Genomic DNA, 25,050 nt, shown 5'->3' on the forward strand with positions numbered 1-25,050 from the left:
AAGAGAGGAAGGAGTAGGGAGGAGATTGAAGATGGAGGACGGAGAGAGTACAATGCCAGCTCCTCTCTCTGTTAAAATGAGACCATGTGGAAATACTTAGATTAATAGAAATGGGTTAATATTTAATACAGACCTAGCCAATAAGAAACTAGTAACAGGCTAACAGCTTTATATCAAATAAAGTGTCTCTGTGTGTTATTTGGGGCTGGCATGGTGGTAGGACCAGACTGCTGGAAAAATCTACTCATTAGATTAACCCTGTCACAAAAAGAGGAACACAGTATGTACTCACTCATATATGGATTTTAGACATAGAGCAAAGGATGAACAGCCTGTTATTCATACCACCAGAGAAACTAGGATACAAGGAAGATTATAAGAGATGGGAGAAAGATCTCCTGAGCATATTGGGAATGGGGGGGGCAGTGATTTGAGATGGAGCTAGGAGAAAGAGAAGGGGAGGAGAGTAAAGCACGTGGGACTAGGAAGATTGAGTCAGGGGATGAATAGATGAGAGAGAGAGAGAGAAAGAGAGTGAGAGAGAGAGAGAACACAAAAGAGGGAGTCATTATAGGATTGAAGAGAAAACAGAATCTTGAGAAATGGCCAGAGACCTACAAGACTGACCACAGCTAACAATTTGAGCAAGAATGGAAAAGCTACCATAAATGCCTTTCCCTGGTAATGACATTGATGACTAACTTATCCACATTCATAGAGTCCTCATCTAGTAGCTGATGGAAACAGAGGCAGACTCTGACATCTAAAACTGAGCTGAACTGGAATCCAGATGCAGAGAGGGATGACAAGACCTGGCTACATAGACAGCATTTGATTGGCTCAGACCCTCTGAACATGGGTTGGGTCTCAGTTTGAAGGCCTGTGCAGTCTAAAGGACTTCTCATAGTGGAACCAGTATGTATCCATGGTGCACAAAAGTACTTTGGGAACACATTCCTCATGGAAGGATACTCCCTTAACCTAGAGGCAGGAGGGAGGGCCTGGTCCCTACTTCAAATGACTTTTCAGATATTGTTGACCCCTCCTGGAAAGCACCACCCTACATTTGGAGTAGAGTAGTATGAGGGGAGGTTGGTAGGAGGAGGCATGGAAGGGAGAAAGAAGGAACTGTGATTGATATGTAAAATAAGAAAAATAACAAACAAACAAACAAAAAGAATAAATTGTGGCTAAAGCTGATAAGGCATGCATTGTGGCCAAACATTACACAAAGTAATATATGATGATAAAAATAGCAATAATTATAATCACTATTCACTTTCAGCATTTTAATAAATGCTTCAATATTTTTTAATGACTTAACTTGACATTATTTTTATCATAGGATGTTTTTCTCAACCACTTTTTTGTCAAACCCCTATAAAAATCTCATCTTTCTAATTTTTTTTTCTTTCTGGTAAGTAGTGCATGTAATTCCATACATACATGCACATGTAGATATCTATGTATATCATAATTTGTATTTGTTTGATCTTACATGTAGATATTTGGGTAGACCAAATCATTCATATATATATATATATATATATATATATATATATATGAATGATTTGTAGATAGATATAAAGATATAGGATATATTTTATCATTGGTATTAAGAAATATATGAGTGGAAAGATTTAGTTTGTCTCATTGATTTATAAGGGTTGTAGTTCATCATTTCATCATAGTTGCATGTCAAGACAGCAGCTATAAGAGGAATCTGGTTCCATTGAATTCTAAGTCAGAAAGCAGAGTTGAACATTTTTAGGAGTATTCCTCATTGCATCTTTTTTATTTTGTTCAGGAACACTGCTTATGGGATCATGGAGTCCATTACCAAGATACATACTTTTTTTTTTCCGTTCAGATGTCTCTCAAAAGACAGAGAAATATTCATTGAGCATATTCTAAATTCTGTCAAAATAACTATTGAGACTAAGTCCATATCACATAAACAGATTACCATTTCTCTTTTTTATAGATTTAATGTATAAATACACATATGCAAATACACCACATCATAATTACACATGTACATATATATGAATTATACACACATATATTTAAACATACATATAAATCATTTACTTGAGTCATAATTTTCTTTCTAGAACATATACTTTAATGATAAAGAAATATAAAACAGTCCTTCAAAAGTCCATTGATTAAAACATTAAACAGAATTGCATTTAAAACTACAACTTCATAATGAGAAAAAGGATATCCTTCTGCATGCTGTGAATATGTTTCTTTATTGGTTGATGAATAAAGGTGTGTTGGCCAATGGGTAGTCAGGATGTAGCCAGGCAGAAAATATTGGTGGGGATACCTGATAAGAATTTTGGGAAGAGGCATGCCAGAAAAGAGATGAGAGAGAGATGCCATATAGCCATCAGGGAAGTAGAATGCCCAGGCTCCTTCAGTAAGATAATACCACATGAGGATACACAGATTAATAGAAATGGTTAATAGGCAAGAGAGATCTAGCCAATATAAAGTCTGAGCAACAGGTCAAACGTTTTATAATTATTTAAAGCCTCTGTGTGTTTATTTGGGACTAAACAGCTGTTGGACTGGGCTGGACAGAAACTTCTGGCTAGAATAATGAGATTTAGATTCACATTCTAAAGAAATCCTATGAAAAACTGAGAATGCAGGTGCTAGAGGGTTATTTGTGAATGCAAAGGAAAGTTTAAAAAAGGAAAGTGAATTTCTGAAAAATATGCAGCATAAAAAATTCTGAGTGGTAAATATTTACAGAATAATGGATAAGCTGTTCATTCTGGCTGCTTCTTCTTATTTATTAACTGGAAGTATTGCAAATATAGTCAATTTCTAAGATTATGGTTGCTTTCCAAGTTCAATTTTTGGCAATATTTTATTCAAAATTAGATGAGTAAGGTTAATGAAAAGAAGAAATATGTCTTCATATTGACCAGTAGCGATTAGGAATTATTATTATAACATAACAACATATCTCTAAAATATTTCCTTACTTTCATTTTTTATTTTAATTATTTATTTTATTAGGGGGTTATACTTTAATTACATCATTCTGACTTTCCCTTTCTTCCGTCTAACTCATCTCAGGTAAATCTTCTTTATTTTTCTTTCAAATTCATGAAATGTTTTCAATAAATTGTTGTCAAAAGCATATATATGTTTGGAATAAATGTGTGTATTTTTAACTACAAACTGCTCAGTCTGGAGAGTGTTAATTGCATGTATCTTTTTAAGGGCTGACCATTTGCTATCATATAACTAATGAGTTTGTTTTTATCTTGGGAAGACTTTTTCTTCATTCTCATATATATCAGCCTGAGGTTTTCTAGAACCTGTCCTGACTACATTACATTTTTTAATACTGCTGTCCTTGTTCAGCTTATGTTTAAACTGTCATATTGGTGAGACCTCATGAGGGTAATTTCTAACATTATAGGAAACTTAATCTCATGGAAAATTCAGTTATCCCGTGGCTGTTTCTTATAATCTTTCAACAGATACTCCTCTCCTGCTCCTGCTTCTCATTGAAGTCTTAACATCACTCAGTCTTAAATCAGGAACTATATTGTAGACTTGCTCCTTGAGACTGGGCTCCACCATTTTGCCTTTTGATTACATGTGCTCATCCATGATGGTATCCTTCTATTGTAAAGAATAGTTTCCTTTATGAGGAAACTATTAATGTATGCAACCAGTATAGATGGTACTGAGAGAGATAACCCAGGACAGAAAGACAATGCTGCATAAGGTATTTAGGTAAGGCACCTATCTCCAAATCTCCAGAAAGAAAGATATACCTTGGCATAGCTGCAGAACTTAGGAAAGTAAAAAGGGACCATAGTAGGAGTAAGCTTAGGGAAAAAATAGAGGGTAGAAAAGCAAGAGAAAAGTCATCTGAGGAGAAAATGGTAACATGGGCTGTTACAATTAGAGACAGAGAGGGAGATAAATGGAGGGATAAAGTTAAAAGTAAGCATGTCTGAAAATTTCATACAGAATCACATTATTAACTAACAATCTAAAATTACATGTAAATTAGTGTATAAACATACATATAGAGAATAAATAAAATTTTTCCAACTGGATTGACAATATTCCTTCCAAGAGCCAAAGACCATCTAAGAAAAAACAAAACAGCAAGCATGCAAAATGTGTTATTGGTCATGGTTAATCTAAAAGAAACCCCAAATATTACAAGTTATTTCTATTGATATTGGTTGTTCCATAGAGATGAAAATCAATTCTCTAAGACATTATGAATTTCAGATGCAGGACACAAAGGCCACTCAGCTAGAACTGACCAAATGTCTTCTGGCTAAGACTACTACCAGGAAGAAAGGTACCAACAATCCTGCCTACCTCTGATACCTACAAACTACAACAATGAACTTGTGTCAGGTAACACTAGTGGTACATGGAATAGAGACTCACCCACTTCAGCCTTATACAGCAACCATCTAATTGAAAAGGCTTTATAAATAAGAAGGAATACATGCCTCGTAGGAAAAACATTGCCAAATAATCAGATCCAGTGAAGTCATGAATCAGGAAGAAGTATTTGTTTTTTATTTCACATATATGACAGTTTTGTTCACATGTGTATATTTCTATACATGTATGCCTTATGCTTGTGGCAGCTGACAGGCTCCTGATCACCTGGAACTATTTGACTCCAGTTTTATATCCCCATGTTGGTTCCGGTAACTCTATCTTTATACTCTACAAGGACATCAAAAGCTCTTAACTGCTGTATCTAATCACCTATTCTTGTTATACCATCTTTCCAGTGTTTAAACCATTATAATGCGTCCCTGTGAAGTTTTGCAGCAGGTACCTAATTTACTGAGAAATCTCATGTGTAAAGAACCAAAGGAGAAAAGAAGTTTCTATGTGTCCAAAGGTTTTTTTTTTTTTTATTTTACATATTGATCCCAGTTCCCTGTACCTCTCTCTTTTTCTCCCACTCTCTCATCCCCGTGACCACCCTCCATTCTCATCTCCCACCTCCAACTCTACATGTAGACATGTAGAGTGATGCCTTCCAGGAGGGGTCATCTAAATCTGTATGACCAAAGTTTTAATGGCAAATATATATATATATATTCATTCATGTGCCTGTTCCTACCTCTGTGTATACCATTTTGACGTTTAAAGAGTTAGGTTCTGACACTGTATAGTTAATATATTCACTGAGATTACTAATTCTTCCTCATAAGCCTTCAGTTTATGCCCCAGCTGGTAATAACCAGTCTCTATACTAATGTGTGCATATGGATTAACAACATGTTCATCCATCCTTTTATTCCTTGAGTAAAACCCATTTGATTATATGAGGACGAACAATTTTGGCCCTGTACATCCTACAAACTTTGAGATAAGAAAGGAATTATTGCACTGCTTCCCAGGGTTAGGGTATTTGGCAGTTGACAACCACAAGTCTTTGATGATAGCATCCAAGAACCTTCAGTCTAGATGGCAAGTGAAGCTGCCAATCTGGAGGTTGGGGGATAGTTAGTACTTATTCTAAAATGTTTCTTGTATTTTAGAATAACTTTATATTTTTTATTTATAGTATAATATTATATTAATTTTCCTTTCCTTTCTGCTCCACAAACCATCCTATATAACCTTCTTATTTTCTTTTAATTTGTGGCTTCTTTTATTTACTACTTTTTGGTACATATCTATCCATATATATTCTTAAATAAATAAATGTCATTTATTCACACTTAGCATATTTTATTTATTTTTGAGATTACAATATAATCCCATCATTTCTCCATTCTTTTTACCCTATCTGAACTCTACTTTTTATTACATTTATGTGTTCTCTTCCAAATTCATAACCTTTTCTTATTAATTATTATTATTCATGCATATATACATATATACACACAAGTACATATACAGATATAGATACTTCTACAACCAATCTGTTCAGCATGTAAAATTTATTTTATGTTTTCAGAGATATCCCTTTGATATTTGATAACTTGTTGGTGACCTCCTCCCGTGGAAAGCAATTTCTATAGCTTCAAGGCTTCCTGAGCATTTGCCTGTCTTCATTATAATGTCTGTTATTGTTCTGCTTCAGCTTCTGATCAGACAGTTACATTGGTGAGACTTTATGACTGTAGATTATAATATTAATAGGAAACACAATAGGTGACACCACAAACTCCTCAATCCTCCAGCTCTTAGAAACTTTCTGGTTTCATTTACTTATGATCACTGCTATTTACTTGGAAGAGCTGTATTGTAGAGATGTCAGTTGAGACTGGGATATACAAGTTTTTATTTATCAGCAATATCTATCTATCTATCTATCCATCCATCCATCTATCTATCTATCATTCTAACATCTATTTATTTATCATCTATCTATCTAGTGGTGTGTGTGTGTGTGTGTGTGTGTGTGTTTAATTGCCTCTATCTGTTACTAAGAGAAGTTTCTTAGATGAAGGGTGAAGACTGAAGCTATCAGTGTGTATCAGGTAAAATCAGATAAAGAATTTTAATATAGTGAAAGATTATGCTTTTTAAGGAAAGTGGTAGTTGTAAGTTCTCTTCAACTTCTATGACTTCACTAACCCTGGGTAGTTGGCTAGGATTTCTAATTCTAAACATAATCTCTCTCTTATTGAGATGGTCTTAAGACCAATTGAAGAGTGTTGTCTACTGCCTTTGCATGTGATACAACTGTATACATAGGCTTGTTGGGATATGTTAGTTGTGTTGTACATAGATGTCACCACTGGTGAATAGAACTATTGCCACTTTCCTTTGTGGGAAGCTTGCTAAAAAGGATGCTGGAAAATGAAACACTCATTACTGTGGGTGGTATTTCAAAGTAGCCTATCTACACTGGATATTAATGTGGAAAATCCTTATAAGGTTAATCATAAATCTCCTATACAACCCAGATCCTTGACATATAGCCAATGAATGACTCATCAAACTACTTCACAGATACCTATTCACTGATGCTCTATTTCCAGAAAAAAAAAATCCATGTTTTCCTCAAATAATGTAAATGATGTATATTATAACAATACACCATGGAACATTGAACAAAATAAAATCATGAAAATTTCAATGTCTATAAATAGAAATGTCTATAACTAGAAAATATCAGGCCTACAAAATAAATGTCACATATTTTCTCACACATGAGGGTTGAGTTCTAAATATCCACATGTGAACTCACATCCCGAAGTCAGTTCAGAAATTAGAAAAGACAATAAAGGTACATTTTCTGAATGAGGTATTGTGAGAGCAACAGAGGGAGCATCAGTGTAAAAGTGATCTCATGGAGGAAATGGGAAAAAAGGAAGGGGCTCTAATTTGGAACAGGAAAAAAAGGTAAAGAAAATGAGAAGAAACAAAAATAAAACCTGAAAAAATATGCAGTTATGATATTAACTATATATAATTACCTATACCACATTTAAGTTGGGCCATAATTATACATAAAAAGAGTAAATGGAAATTTTCCTCCTGGTCTGAGAATATTTCCCATTCTCAGACATGGGATGTTCTTCTTTGAGTTGTTGGTCATGTTTGTCCAAGACAGTCCCAGAATATACAGGTTACTACTATTGGCATTGTTAACGTTATTATTATTGGTTGCCCTTAGTAGAAGAAGGTAAATTCCTATTGCTGATGATACCATGCACTTCAGACCCAGGAGTGATCCCTAGGCTGGAACAGACATGACAGCCTCCTTCCTGAGGAATAACTTTCATGATATGAAAAAGGAACATTAGAAAAAATTTAATAAAATTCTGAAGGAGTTGTGAACTCATTGAAATGGGAATTCCTATTCTGCATTTAGTAATATTGATCATAAAAATTCAGATTTTACAGTGATATCTACATTAATCATTATATCTACTTTTAATGGCATTTCTCTTCATTTGTGTTTTCTTGCATACATCAGTGAAAGAACTTGAATGCAGAGACACAAAGTTCTTATAGTCTGTCAACAATGGAATGATTAAAAAGTTAAAATGGATAGCAATTTGTGATAAGATATGCTTATATGTTTACAGATATGATCTAGACACAAATAAGAGCACAGGGAAAGGAGAAATGAAAGCATATATTAAGCCATTGAAATAAAAATGATGGTTTCTCAAGGTAGTCATCATTGCATGCAGCTAAAGTCTTCCTTTTCTGGAATGACAAGATAAGAGTTAATTTTTGAAGAAAACAAATCACCTTAATTGAAGATAGTTTTTAATTTATAACAAGTTGCCAAGTTTAAGCCTGAAGTTCTCTATAGAATATAGCCCTATGATTTATATCTCTGCTGCATGAACTCAAAGCAATTTATGTGGTTGCATATGAATAATGCACAGTGAGAACCACACTGGAGGAAACCATTGAAATAAAGCAAATGAAATCCCTTTAAAATGGAATATATTGGAAACTAATTTGAATTTTTCACCAGCATAAGTGATATTATATGAATAACCAGAGATTAGTGAATATTTCAGTTTTAAAGTTGGTACCACGCTGTTCTTTTCATATATATAAAAACTCACATGGCAAAGAAATCTAAAGAAAATAAGAAATGCATTAAGGCCCATAAATATGCAGAAGCACTCTGACTTTCATCTGAAAAGAATTGGACTGTCCTGTTCAACTCTGTGATATACAAAAAGCTGTTGACTCAAGCTCCATAGAAGCTGAGATCTGTCAGTTTGAGGGAATGTCAAATGATTAGTAGAAGGCACTTTGTTATGGATGCATTTGACTGTGGCACATTATTATCTTTTGAAGACATTCCAAACAACTGAGAAGTAGCTAGAATCTCACATATACGGATAAACAGTACAGTGATTTTTCTTGAAATGATAGTAATGTGCTTTCAAAACATTTAGAATGCTATTAAATCTGAGAAAATAAGAACATAACAGGATGAAATGTTCAACAATGTGGTCATAAGTGATGAAATTATAAAACAATGGATGATACTGGATACTTACTCTTAAAATAAAATAAAGAGGCAGACCAATTTAGTATAATTTTACCCTGTTTAATGTTGAATATTTATATTTTGCATAGCATTGGAGTTGAAAAGTCATCTTTTCTGTAAAGATTTATAATTGGTAGCAATTTAAAGTTAATAGCATGAAAACATATAAATGGCTTGGATAGAAGAGACAACTCAATGGCCAAGCTCCCTATTTATGTATACTGTATCAACTTGGGGTCAAATACCCATGGTGAAAATTATACCACTCAATATCTTGTGAGATCTTATTTAGTGGGAAATACATGAAAATCATCATTTTCTTCTCTGGCAGTTAATTATCATGGAGAACCTATTGCATCAGGTAAATAAAATAATTAAACTTCATAGCAGCAATATGTGAGAACAAATTGTGAAATGTAATAATAGGATAAAAGGGGTAGAAGTGGGTTGAAAGAGCTGAAGAAAAGGTGGGAGAGAATATAGGAGGGATAAGTATCACTGAAGGCCTTTCAAAATGACATCTGGAAACCTGCTCGTATTCTGAAATGGAATTTCCTGTAACAGAAATAATGTTCCTATTTTATACAAGAGTTTAACAATTCCATTGTCAGGAATGTGTGATGGCTTTTGCAGTCATTGGTCAGTGAGTTCCTATAAATAATAAAACATTACAAACTATTACCAATAGCGTTTATTACTGTCTTGAATGTGATGATAAGAAAGACCCTACTGCTGAAGACACCATACATGCGAGTCATAGAATATGGAAAAATCAAATTGTTAAGGAATTGGAAGCCCTATCTCTGTTGACTAGCTATCTTAGTCCTAGGAAGTGCTATGTATACTACTAAAGAAGAAGATTTAATATTGATCTCACCCAGGTATACATTTTGTTTAACATAAAATTATTGGTCAGGAAAGATATACTTACTAGTCTAATGGTGACATTAACATAATGGGAGTAACTATTTTCTGCTTACATTTAAGGTATGAAATCACACCTGGCATAAGAATGGGCTAAAAGAACCTGGTGGTAGATAAGTCATAGTCCCTACTATATGACATATAACCAATTACTGATGATTTATTCTCAAAGCTATACAATATTCCTCACTTCAGAAGCTTCTTTTTTCAAGAAATAATAATTAGTTCAGTGACCTTGCATTGGGCAGTACTCTGAGTATAAGAAAAGGTAGAATATATATCCCTAAAAGGAACAAATATACTACAATTCCCTGTCATCAAGGTGGGGGTAATCATTGTGTGAGCTGAAAGAGTTTAAGATTCAGAGGTAGTAGATGACAACATGGAAACATACCCTTGGAAACAGCATGAACAGGACCAGTGAAAGCTCAAAACAGAACAAATCTCATCAAGAAGATTTGTACTCATGATCCTAACCTTAGCCATGAAGCTATTGAAAATTTGCTGCAGGGAGAGGGAGACAAGGTTTTGTCAGAGTGCAAACCATCCTTAAGTGTACCATGCTCTAATAGAAGACCACACATCCCAGAGTATTTGGGCAAAGCAATAGGATGTGTATTTTGAAAGAGTTGTGGAGAAGAAGACTGTGATTAAAATACATTGTAGGAAACTCAACAAACTTAGAAAATGTATATAAAAGATATATTTGCACTTCTGGCATGTGTACTGACATAGTAAAAGATGAAGCAGGTAAAAGAAAAATAGAACAGCATAATCAACATTCAATTCATCCAACTAGATGATAGCTTGCTATTCAAGCCCAATCATGATTAAGTTTCAGGTTGTACTGAATGGTGTGCACAAGGGTATTGAGGAAAATCTGTGCTTTAGAAGTGTACATTTGGTTTGTTAGCATAACTAAGTTAACTGACTTTTTGACCACGATTTTCAATTTCAAGCCTGCTTCCAATTCTGTATGAGTAGTTCTCTTTAGTTTTACCCTTCATTGCCTCATTCTGTGTTGTGACATACCCTACAAATTCTATGCAGACTGTTTTGATTGCTTTTATTCAGATCATCCCAGAAGGTTTTCAAATGATCTGATCAGAATCTGGATCCCTTCAGGCAAACTTACAAAAATATGAAGCTGAGATTAAAATAAACAAGTGAGGAATCCCAGTCTTAGGACTTTGGTAGGCATCACTGAGAATGTTAATAAAATATAGGTGATTTTAATCTCTTTAGCCGTTTCATGATTTGCAATGGAATAGACATATCAGTACAAGAAACATTTTTTTCCTTCATCTTTATTCTATGTATATTATTTTATGTTCCATTTTAAAATTTAAAAATTACACAAAATTTGTTTCCCTATGATGTATCTATGCATGTATTATTAAACATTGATTATATTATCACAATTAATTTTCATTTAACTACTGCTTAGGAGAATTTATCCCCAAGCATACTTACATTGATACTTTTTTATAGTAATTACTTTATTCAAGACAATAAATTGAGGTATAACATTCAGCCCTCATCAAGGCCAAGAAAATGGATTGTAGGTTTTTCTCAGATTAAAGAGATATTCATTTAGAAATAGTATGCAAGTTTTGACTAAAGGAAATCTATCCATTGTAGTCCCCAAAGCAATGTAATAAATGGAGCTGTTATACCAATGGGAATAAATTCAAAACAAAATTTTATAACAATTAATTTATAAGTTTATTTATACTGACTCAGGTAATGATAATCAGAACTTTTAAAAATAGGGTGAGTGCCATTAAAGGTAATTTTTTAGGTTTGATTTGTAGGGAATTCCTGCTTGCTTGCCTGCTTGCCTGCCTGCCTGCCTGCCTGCCTGCTTGCCTGCCTGCTTGACCCCCTCCCTCCCACTCTCTCTCCTCTTCTGCCCTGCCTCCCTACCAACCTACCTCTCTTCATCTCTTCCTCCCTCCTAACCTCCCTCTTTCCCTTCCCCTCCCTACTTCTTTCTTTCTCTCTTTTTTCTCCTTCATTCTTGCTTCTGTTTCCCAGTGATTAAAAGGCAGATGAAGAAAACAAAAAGATTGATGTTATTTTAATTATTGAAGTTGTCCATGAAATTGCCAAGGACTTAAATTAGTGAGGGATAATTTTATTTCTTTGTCAGAACTTTCACTTGGAAGTAATATGTAAATAGACCAACTCTATAACTATATAAGGATATATAATATGTATCTATGCATATATGTGAATATATATGTCCTTATCTGCAAATCTATTCTTCATGAAGTTTTTACCTATATCAGGATAAAATAATCAGATGTTTTATTTTTGATATTAGAAGGCATAAATTCATCATAATTATTTAATTTTATAACTGTCTCATTCCATATTTCTAAATAATTAGCTTTTTGCAGGATTGGAACATCTATTCATAACAAAACAAAGCTATAGTTATGGGGAAATGAATAAATACCTGTGAGTATAAATGCAGATACCACTGGCAACAGGGAAATGAATTAAATTTTATTTCTTCTTCATTCAATTTTTAAAGATATATTTTAGTTATATGAATACATGTGCATGTGTATGAGTATCATACATGTGTGGATGCAAAGGTCAATTAAGGTTATCTGTCCCCATTGCAATGGAGTCATCAGTCTTTGTGAGTCTCTGTATTTGGGTACTGGGATTGATCTTGGTTCCTTTGGAAGAACAGCGATTACTCTTAACTGTTAAACCAGCTCTTTAGACCCTTCTTTAGACATTTTGTTTGTTTCTTATAAGAAAAATGTGCCACACATTTTAGAGGCAGGAAATAATATTAAGGAGATTTCATCAGTTTGAAACTATATTTAATTTTATTATTCTATATATAATGATTTTACATTATACAAACCGTCCAGATTTATAACACTGTCTCAGCCTTAGAAACTGAATAAGAAAACTCAAAAGAATATATGTTAAATCTATCTTGTATCCTGTATAACATGTTTATGAATTGGCATGTAAATATCAACTTTGTTTACATGTTTGCATTATGAAACATAAATGAAGTACTATCTAGTAGTATCCAGTTATATACTGCAGTAGCTATTCAATACAATTTTGCAAACATGCATTTCTGTTTAAGTATAGAACTTACTGACTCTTTATTAAATTTCAATGTCAACAGTCATATAAAGGACATATAATTCTCTGGTTTATTATTTTAAAAGTAAATTTATCCTCATGTCATGGAAAGTCAGTTCACGTTAAACTATGGATGTAAATTGCATGACTGTTTGAATCACTGTGGTAATTTAGCCCCATAATTCCTTGAAAATTTGGTTGAAACATTTTTAAAGTATTAATAATAAAGTCTACCCCTGGCATTAATCTCATGGAATTTAATTTTCAAAGATTATTATTGAGATTTTATAATAGTGAATACTGTTTCTCAGAATGATTGTGGCTTAATTCAACACTGCCCTCCATCATTGCTTATACCACAGTATTTGATTTCTCAGCAGATTACAACATAAGTGGGAATTTAATGACTATTAGAGAAATATTTCCATGCAAAAATATCAATAGGGCATCTGCAATAGTAATTTATTTTTCTCTTGAGATATGGTCTCCTGTTACCCATATTAGACTCAAAACACTCTTGAATTCCACATTACCTTGAAATCTGACCATCTCTACCTGCGTCTAGAGAGCTGGGATACATACAGGCATGCATGGCTATAGTTGGCAATAATAAACTCTTAAGCAGTGGATCTCTTAAAAACTGGCAATAGTCTACAAGATTTTACAAATTTGTTGGTAAATTCTGACACTTCTGTGAACCAGTTTTGTTCCTGTGGATTTTAACTCAGAGATTCTGTATGACTTTTAAAATCTTTAAATCACTATAAGCATTCTGAGATTTCAGATAACACAAACTATTTTCATTTAATTCCCAGGTATGTACCATATCTTTTTTTTAATCAGTCATACCATTGTGAGAATGTCAAAGCTTAATTGGTAATTTTACTTTTATTTCTTAAGGATGCAAGAATAAAATGAATAATGACAATTTTGATGGATGGACTTAAGGAAACAGAGTATACACACACCTGCTTTTTTTTTTTTCACATGTAACAAACTAATTTGCTATATAATTTTATACAGGAGTAAATAAGTAAAATCAAGCAATAACACTTATTTGGGAATTTATAATGCTATTTTGTCATGAGAATAAAAGTCAATGATAAAAAAATAAGATCTAGAGAAGAGATAGTTATAGTTCTATTTAAGTCATAAAGGAAATGAGTCTATTGTGGGCTGAATTTTCATTTTCATTCTCTTGTTTCTCAGTTCCCATCATGAAATCCTAACCCTGGTCTGATTTATTAGGATCATCTTCAAAGCATAGATTTATTTGTATCCTAATCTTAGGAATTCATCCACTTTAGTTGTGAGAAACTCTAATCACTTTTATAGCAACCTATACAAAGATGAAAATCAGCTTGGTTTAATGGATTTAGCGACTGAACTAATATCATTTCTTTGAGAAAATGTAAGAGAAAAGAAAAATATAGTATCCTTGTTACCTATTCTCTGAGAATGAAATACATATACATAATGAACTATTGTTCACCCATTAAAACATGAGATCATGGAATCCATAGATTAAGAAATGAAAGTATAAATAAGAATTCTGAGTGAGGCAAACTAGATCCAAAAAGATAAATTATGCAAGCTCCCCCCTCTAATGTGAATTCCTGCTTTGAATCTTCAGATATTGTTATTAAAATTGAAATACACACTAAAAATACAAAATGGATGTGGGAAAACTTAAAGGCAAGTGGCATACCTGCAAATGGTATGAAGGGAAAATATGGAGCAAATGGACAAGGAAGGTTTAATGGTGTGGGCAATAAGAGGGAAGGCTAGAGAGGCTATATAGAAAGAATTAGCTAGCACGAATGAGCATTAAATGGAGAGATTAAATTTAATCTCCTGTTCATGTGTGTGTGTGTGTGTGTGTGTGTGTGTGTATGTGTAAGAGAGAAAGAGAGAGGAGAGAGAGTTTTAAAATTACTTTCTTAAGTCACTGTTGTATGGCAGTGTGAATTATAGGCTGGTGATCCTTTCTTCTAGGTCTAAAATCCATATATGAGTGAGTAGATACCATGTTCCTCTTTTTGTGACTGGGTTACCTCATTCATGATGGTTTCTTCAAGTTCCATCCACTTGCTTGCGAACTTCAAGATTCCATTGTTTTTCTCCACAGAGTAGTATTCCATTGTGTAGATGTGCCACATTTTCTTTATCCATTATTTAGTTAGGGGCATCTAGATTGCTTCCAGGTTCTTGCTATTACAAATAAAGCTGCTATGAACATAGTTGAGCACATGTCTTTGTTGCATGGATGTGAATCATTTGGGTATATGCCTAAGAGGGCGACTACCGGGTCCTGTGGTAAACTAATTCCCATTTTCCTGAGGATCCGCTATACTGATCTCCAAAATGGTGGTACAGGTGTTCCCCTTTCTCTATATCCTCTCCAACATAAGCTGTCATTAGTGTGTCTAATTTTAGCCATTCTGGCATGAGTCAGATGGTATCTCAAAGTTATTTTGATTTGCATTTCCATGATAGCCAAAGATAGTGAGCAATTTCTTAAATGTCTTTCAGCCTTTTTGATTTCCTCTATTGAGAATTTTTTCTTCAGTTCTGTACCCCATTTTTAATAGGTTTATTTGGTGTTTTGTTGACTAGTCTCTTGAGTTATTTGTATATTTTGTAGATCAGACCTTTGTCAGATGTAGTATTGGGGACAAGTTATCCAGAGCACATGGGGAGTGGTGGGGGGGCGGTGGCAGTGAGGGGAGAGGGAACTAGGAGAAAGAGAAGTGGAGGAGAGGAAAGCAAGTGAGACTAGGAACATTGAGATGGGGAGGAATAGAAGACAGAAAAGAGAGAGGGAGAGAGAGACAGAACCAGAGAAAGATACACACACACACACACACACACACACACACACACACACACACACACAGAGAGAGAGAGAGAGAGAGAGAGAGAGAGAGAGAGAACATAAAGAGAGAGCCACTATAGGACTGAAGAAAAAACTGAACCTAAAGAAATGTCTAGAGACCTACAAGACTGATTCTAACTAACAATAGGGCAACATTGGAAAGGCTACCATAAATGTCTCTCCCTCATAATGAGATCAATGCCATCATGGAGCCCTCATCTACTACCTGTTGGAAACAGAAGCAAACATCCACAACTAAACAATGAGCAGAACTACAATCCAGATGTGGAGAGGGAGGACAAAACCATGCTGCAGAGACATATAGAGATAGTGGACTCAAACAAGGAGGAGCTAACTGGCCCCCAGACTGATACCTGGGAATCCAGCATGGGACTGACTCAGAACCCATGAACATGGGTCTGAGCTAGAAGACATGAGAAGTCTAAGGGATCTCAGACAGTGGAACCAGTATATATTCCTGGTGCATAAAAGGACCTTGCAGGCACATCCCCCATGGAGGGATACTACAATAACCTACAGACAGGAGAGAAGTCCTAGTTAGATGACTCCTCCTGGGTAACATTACCCTACACATGGAATGGGGGTGGGGTGGGAGGAGAGGGTGTTTGTGGTACATGTGAAGGGGGGAGAGAGAGCAAGAGAGAAGAAAGTATGGAGGGAGGGAGGGACGGAGGGAGGGAGAGGGAAATGGGATCAATATGTAAAGAAAAATAATAAACACAAAAACAAAAAAAGCACTGTTGTATGGAAGGTAATCTGAGAGACAGTCTCAAAAATGAAATTCTGAGTTAAAATTGTATGTGAAATTCAAATAAAACTTAGGAATAGCTCTACTTTTTATTTCTTCATGACTTCAACTATCTCTAAATTCAGGTATTTTGAAAAGGTTTGAAGACCTCTAGGAATTATCATCATTTCAAAAGTGTTATTGATTACTCTGTCCTTGGAAATAGAGTTATATTCCATAGTGGCAATATTGACTTTGGAGTTCAATATAAAGTAATAACAAAAGAACAACAAAAATATTTCATGTTTCAACTCTGCTTTGATAAGTTTAATAATGCCAAAATCTTATTTCCCTTCAATTTAATGTATCTTTAATTGTTTGAAATTGTTAAGAAAACCTTCCCCTTTAAACAGACTGTGAAGCATTAATTGCTGAAATGTATATATTTATAATAACATGGTTGAATGTAAATTATACCTTTATGTGTAATGTAATTGATATAAAAATGTAATATAGTTACTACTAAAATATTCCAGTACATTTTTAGAAAAAAATGAAAATGTGGAATATAATTGAGTTGCTTTTTCCATGTCCTATGCAATGTAAGAAAGAGCTGGTATTCCCATATAAGAGATTACTTTGACACTATCTTGGTATTCTCATAAAGTAGACTATGTATACTTTCTTGGTAAACATAGGGGTTAAATTTGGATTAATTCTTTTAATGTGGATCTTTGTTCACAGAGCCTTTTATTGGTTAACTCTTATTTTTTAAGTCCAGTTGAATAACTATTTTAAATTTCAGACCGTGCTTATTCTTTTATATCTTAGAAATAAGTTTATATGATAATCATTCATAACTAAGTACTCTGAAATCATGTATAATATTTTGGTCCTCAATAAGAATTCCATGACTTTTAGATGCATTTTATAGTTCTACTTAAAACTAATTCTCTCTTCTAACATAACATAGCTGAAAGGAAATAGAAGGAAAAGTTGTTTTCCTGGCATGAGCAGTAACACAGTTCTCTGCTACAATCCTGAGAAGTTGTAAACCTTTTACAGTTCCCTGAAATAACCACATTCTTGAGAAGAAAGATATTAGAATTAGGTAGAAGAGTCTTTGTAACACCTCATTTCCTTCATTTATCAAGGGAAGTGCCAATGACACCTTCCTATGCTTAGAGTAGACTTAAAGAAGTCACTGTAATGAATTTCACCATAGTATAACAAAAAGCTAAAAAATATTAACGGTTTTATGATGGTTGCTTACATTTTATTCTTGATGTAGCATTTACTGACCCTTGAGAAATGAGGGTTAAAAATGTAGCATGTTGGTACCACAATGCTAGAATTTTATCTTCAGGAATGTCATGAAAATATATCTGTGCTTTTCTAAGCCACACAGTGTACAGTACATTGTTAAGCCACTCTGGAATGATAATATTAAAATTATACAAAATGGTAATTAAGACATCCATGTCTTTAATTAAGAATTTTCTGCTTCAGTACAAAAAATGTCTGTTATAAGCATTAATTGCATAATTTTATTAAATATTCTAACAGAAGAACTAAACAGAACATATCAAGGACACATATAAACCATGTATAGAAACACACACACACACACAGAGAATTTACACAAGTCTTACTTAAAGCTTAGTAAATGTAGAGTTAATTGAGAAATGTAAGAATTAATATAACATTATAATTCAATATTCTGAGCTATATCTTAGTGTACATGTTCTCCAACTCTTTGTATAAATGTTTTTAAAATAGAAAACAAAAGTTTAGAATAAAGGCTGATTATGATGGTGCAAGCAATTCATCTCAGAACTCGAAAGCAGAGTCAGGGACAAATGCCATTATGAGGCCAGCTGGCCTCTACAATGAATTCCTCCAGCCACAGTCCTAAGGTAAGATATTGTCACCAAAAGATAAAAAGTATGGAGAATCTACTTGTGTTTTTAGTTGTTTCACCTTTATGTTGATACACCTTATGAAAGGTAACCTGAAAGAAAAATTGCTTGTTTTCTTTCACAGTGCAATGTAGCCAATTATTGAAAGGAAAGGAAAGTGCATCATTGTTGAAGATGAGTATACAGAGCATATCCTAAAGTTCATCTACTTTTACTCCTTTACACTCAGTCCTTGACGAGGCCTACCAAGATCATGCCATCTTCAAATAAAGTTGGATATTCCATTCTCTCTTAAACTAGCTGGATATTTCTCCTGTGATACATTGAAAATTGTGTCTCTTTTTACAATTTGATATTGAGATTCATAATACTTGATCCAAACTTAAGATATCATGAGCAAAATGACAATAATTTTGTATGTTAAAAGGAAACTTTCAATAATATAAGTGATATTATATTGGCTCAACAGGTTACATTAAAGAGAGTATATGCTATGAAAATGTGTATGTACATATAATAATTATTCATGAAATAAAGACCATGAATTTAAAGGAAAGGGTTGAGGGGTATATGGGACTCTTTGGAGTAAGGAAAGAGATTATCTAATTAAAATGTCAATCTCAAAAATAAACACAAAAGAAAAATTTAATAGTTTCAGTATTGGTAAGATATATTTTCCCAATTAATGCATGCTTAAAAAGGAAATTTATTGAATTCGGTTTGCCAGTATTTTATTGAGTATTTTTGCATCGATGTTCATCAGGTATATTGGTCTGTAAGTTTTCTTTCTTAGTTGTGTTTTTGTGAGGCGTGGGTACCAAGGTTATTGTGGTCTCATAAAAAGAGTTTGGAAATGAACCTTCTGTTTCTATCTTGAGGAACAGTTTGAGGAGTAGTGGTATTAGTTCTTCCTTGAAAGTCTGGTAGAATTCTGCACTGAATCCAACTGGCCCTGGACATTTTTTTTTATTGTAAGACTTTCGATGACTGCTTCTATTTCATTGCAGGTTATAGGTCTATTTAAGTTGTCTGTCTGTTCTTGATTTAATTTTGGTAAGTGATAGTTATCCAGAATTTTGTCCATTTCCTTTGAATTTTCTACTTTTGTGAAATACAGATTTTCAAAGTATGACCAAAAAATTGTCTGGATTTCCTCTGTGTCTGTTGTTACATTCCCCTTTTCGTTTCTGATTTTGTTAATTTGCATCTCTCTGCTTTGTCATTAATTTGGATAAAGGTTTGTCTATCTTGTTGATTTTCTCAAAAAAACCAACTCTTTGTTGCATTGATTTTTTTGTATTGTTTTCCTGGTTTCTATTTTGTTGATTTCAGCCCTCAAGTTGATTATTTCCTGGCATCTACTCCTATGGGGTGAATCCACTTCTCTCTGTTCTAAGGCTTTCAGTTGTGCTGTTAATTCTCTTATGTGACTATCCTCTGTTTTCTTCATGTGGTCACTTAGTGCAATGAACTTCCCTGGTAGAACTGCTTTCAAGGGGTCCCATAAGTTCGGGTATGTTGTGTCTTCATTCTCGTTTAATATTAGAAAGTCCTTAATTTCTTTATTTATTTATTATTTCACCCAGGTATGGTACAATCGCACATTGTTCATTTTCCATGAGTTTGCAGGTTTTCTGCTATTTGTGTTGTTGTTGAATTCCAATTTTAAAGCATGGTGGTCTTATAAGTTACAGGGGCTAAATCCGATTCTCTTGTACCTGTTGAGGTTTGTTATGCCACGTAGTATGTGGTGGATTTTAGAGAAGGTTCCATGTGTAGCAGAGAAGAAGGTATATTCTTTTGTCTTTGGATGGAATGTTATGTAGAGGTCTGTTAACCCCAGTTGAGACATAACTTCTGTTAGTTCTTTTGTTTCTTTGTTGAGATTCTGATTTGTGGTCCTGTCTAGTGTTGAGAGTGGTGTATTGAAGTCTCCCACTATAAGTGTGTGAGGTTTTATATGAGCTTTGAGTATTAGTAGTGTTTCTTTTACGAATGTGGGTGCCTTTGTATTAGGGGCATAGATGTTCAGAAATTAGACTTTGTATTGATGGATTTCACATGCAATGAATATGAAATGACCCTATTTATCTCTTTTGATCAGTTTTGGTTTGAAGCATAACTTGTTAAATATTTTAATAGCCACACCTGCTTGCTTCTTGGTTTCATTTGATTGGAAAATATTTTCCCAACCCTTTACCCTAAGGTAATGTCTACCTTTGAAGCTTAGATATGTTTCTTGTATGCAGCAGAAGGATGGATTCTGTCTTTATATTCATTCTGTTAGGTTGTGCCTTTTTATAGGTGAGTTAAGACTATTAATGTTTAGGGTGAGTAAGGAAAATTGATTGTTGATTCTTGTTTGATTCAGGTTTGTTGTTGGCAGTGGTATAGTGAATATATTAGTTCTGCTTTACCCTTGCTATCTTGTGTAGTTGGATTATCTGTTTCCTACATTTTTGTGGGCGTACTTACCTTCCTTGGGTAGGAGTTTTCCTTCCAATATTTTCTGTATGGATGGATTTGTATATACATATTTAGAAAATCTGGTTTTGTCATTAAATATCTTGTTTTCTCCATCCATAGTGATTGAGACTTTTGCTGGATATAGTAGCCTAAGCTGGCATCCGTGTTCTCTTATTACTTTTCGAACATCTATCCAGGACCTTCTGGCCTTGAGGGATTCCATGGAGAATTCAGGTGTAATTTTGATATGTCTGCCTTTATGTATTACCTGTCCTTTTTCTTTCACTGCTTTTAATATTCTTTCTTTATTCTGTATGCTAGGTGTTTTGATTATTATATGTCAAGGGGCTTTTTTCTTTGGTCCAGTCTATTTGGGGTTCGGTATGCTTCTTGTACTTTCATGGGCATGTCCTTCTTCAGATTTGGAAAGTTTTCCTCAATGATTTTGTTGAATATGTTTTTGCACCATTGAGCTGGGCTTCCTCACCTTTCTCTATGCCTATATATTGGATGAGGGTATGTAGAAGACTGCAGATAGTCCCATGTCTGTCGCCATGCACAAAACTCATGTCTAAATGAATCAAAGACCTCAACATCAATCCAGCCACATTGAACCTCTTAGAAGAGAAAGGAGGTACCCTTGAACAAATTGGTATAGGAGACTGCTTCCTGAACATAATTTCAGGGGCACAGGCACTGAGAGAAAAAAATTAATAAATGGCACCTCTTCAAATTTATAAGCTTATGTAAGGCAAAGGACACATTCCACAAGACTAAACGTCAGCCCACAGACTGGGAAAAAATTTTCACCAATCCTATATCCGACAAAGGGCTGATCTCCAAAATATACAAAGAACTCAAAAAACTAGTCAACAAAACACCAAATAAACCTATTACAAATGGGGTACAGAACGGAAGAAAGAATTCTCAATAGAGGACAGCAAAAAGGTTGAAAGACACATAAGAAAATGCTCTATATCCTTAGCTAGCAGGGGAATGCAAATCAAAACAACTTTGAGATACAAACTTACCACTGCCAGAATGGCTATAATTAGAAACACCAATGATGACTCATGTTGGAGAGGATGTGGATAAAGGGGAACACTCCTCCACTGCTGGTGGGAGTGCAAACTCATACTTCCATTTTGGAGATCAATATGGCGATTCCTCAGGAAAATGGGAATTAGTTTACCACAGGACCCAGCAATCCCCCTCTTAGGCATATACCCAAAGGATTCACAACCATGCAACAAAGACATCTGTTCAACTATGTTCATAGCAGCACTATTTGTAATAGCAAGAACCTGGAAGCAACCGAGATGCCCCTCAATTGAAGAATGGTTAATGAAGATGTGGCATATCTACACAATGGAATACTATTCTGTGGAAAAAAATAATGGTATCTTGAAATTCGCAGGCAAGTGGATGGCACTTGAAGAAACCATCCTGAATGAAGTAACTCAGTCACAAAAAGAGGAACACAGTATGTACTCACTCATATATGCATTTTAGACCTAGATCAAAGGATCACCAGCCTATAATTCACACCACCAGAGGAACTAGGATACAAGGTGTATTCTAAGAGATTCACATAAAGTCCCTCAAAGAAGCGGGAAGGGACAAGTCCCCTAGAGCTCAGGGGAAGTTGGGGGGCAGCGAATGGAGAGAGAAGTAGGAGAAAACCAGGGGGAGAAAAGGAAAACATGTGTGACCAGGAAGATTGAGCCTGGTTAGGAATAAAAGACTGGAAAGAGAGACGGAGAGAGAGATTGAACATAAAAGAGGGAGCCAATATTTGTTTGAAGATAAAATTGAACACAAAGAAAGATCTAGAGAACTACAAGACTGCTTCCAAATAACAATTTGAGCTTCCATGGAAAGGCTACCATAAATGCCCTTCCCGGAGAGTGAGATCAATAACTAACTTATCCATGGAGCCCTCAACTAATGCCTGTTGGAAACAGGAGAAAACACCAATACATAAACACTGAGTAGAAGTAAAACTCAGATGCAGATTGAGAGGACAAGACCAGGCAGCAGAAACACATAGAGACAGCTTACTTGAACATGGATGAGCGAACGGGCCCCCTGACTGATAGCTGGGAAGCCATCATGGAACTGACTCAGGCCCCCCTGAATATGGGTCTGAGCCAGAATAACTGAGCAGTCTAAGGGACCTCAGACAGTGGAGCCAGGATGTATTCCTGGTGCACAAAAGGACTTTGCGAACACATCCCCCATGGAGGGATAACTGCCTTAATCTAGAGACAGGAGAGAAGCCCTAGTCCCTACTTCACATGACCTGTCAGATCTACATGACCCTAACTGGATAGCATTCCCCTACATATGGAATTGGGGTGGGGGGATTGGAGGGGAGGGTGGTTAGAGGTCATGTGATAGGGCAGAGAGGGTAAAAGGGAGGGAAGAAGGGAGGGAGGGGTGGAGGGAGGGAGGGCGGAGAAGGCAGCCTTAAAGACTACATCCAGGATTTCTCAATCTTCTTCAAATTCCCCGTGACAGCGCCCCTTTCTAGCAGAAAGTAGTTTGGAAAGAACAACGCTCAAATTCCCAAATATTGTCTATAAATGTTTGTTTTCATTTAAACGGACTTGGTTATATAAAATAAATTAAAAAAATTATTAACCCCCCCAAAAAAAAGAAATTCTTGATTTGGGATATATATTTGAAAAAATGTAAACATAAGTTCCGCAATTTTTAACTAAAATGGTTATGTGTGTATGTTTGTAAAAGGCAGAAATATTATATTTTTGTGGGTTTGCTGTATGTTTCTTCTCATTTTTAAATTTTTTCTTATTTTACATATTGATCCCAGTTCCCTCTCTGTCCTTCTCTCTCTCCAACCCTCCCATATCCACAAACCACCTTCCCATCCCATACCCTCCCCCACTCTGCAGGGTGGGTGATGCCTTACAGGAGGGGATAACAAAATCTGACAAGTCATTTGGAGTAGTTATGAGGCCCTCCCTCCTGCCTCTATGTTAAAGAGTATCCCTCCATGGGAAATGTGCTCCCAAAGTGCTTTTGTGCACCAGCGATACATCCTGTTTCCACTGTCAGAGGTCCATTAGACTGGCCAGGCCTTCTAACTGAGACCCATGTTCAGGGGGTCTAAGTCAGTCCAATGCTGGATTCCCAGCTATCAGTCTGGGGGCCTACTAACTCTTCCTTGTTCAGATCATCTGTCTATGTGGGTTTCTGTAGCCTGTTCTTGACCCCCTTTCTGAATCTGGATTCCAGTTCAGTTCAGTGTTTAGCTGTGGATGTCTGCTTCTGTTTCTATCAGCTACTAGATGATGGCTCTTGTATGAATCTCTTAGATTATTCCTTGTATCCTAGTTTCTCTGCCAGTGTGAATTATAGGCTGGTGTTCCTTTGTTCTAGGTCTAAAATCCATATATGAGCGAGTATATACCATGTTACTCATTTTGTGACTAGGTTACCTCATTCAGGATGGTTTCTTTATTTTCCATCCATTTGCCTACAAATTTCAAGGCAGAATTATTTTAAAGGTAACAGAATATTTGTCACCCATGCGTATTTAAAATTTTGTCATTAATGTCAATTTAATTCAATATAAATGTGATCTTTGTGAACTGAATTTATAAGTAAGATAACATTTTCTATCACACACACACACACACACACACACACACACCAAAAAAAAAAAAAAAAAAAGAATTGGAATTTGGATTTCCTGAAGGGTCCAAATCCATTAGTGCTCAGTGGTCCAGAAAAACCCAAAGGCAACTTCAAGCACAGGATTAGCCCAGCGTCAAATGGTTATTAGAAAAGGCAAGTTTCCTATTTTAGGTGTTTAGTTTTATGGCTAGAAATCTTTATTTACATTCTTAATACAAATTGTTAAAACTCTGAATAAATATTCAAATAGTTGAATCTCATTTCACTTCTTTGATTATGAACTACATTTTGGACCTTGATATTCAGAGCCGCACATACTGCATAATTTCCTCCCAGCTCATGACTTTTCTTGAAT

The sequence above is a fragment of the Phodopus roborovskii genome, unplaced genomic scaffold (genome assembly GCF_943737965.1).
Source record: "Phodopus roborovskii unplaced genomic scaffold, PHOROB, whole genome shotgun sequence".
NCBI classification, from domain to species: Eukaryota; Metazoa; Chordata; class Mammalia; order Rodentia; family Cricetidae; genus Phodopus; species Phodopus roborovskii.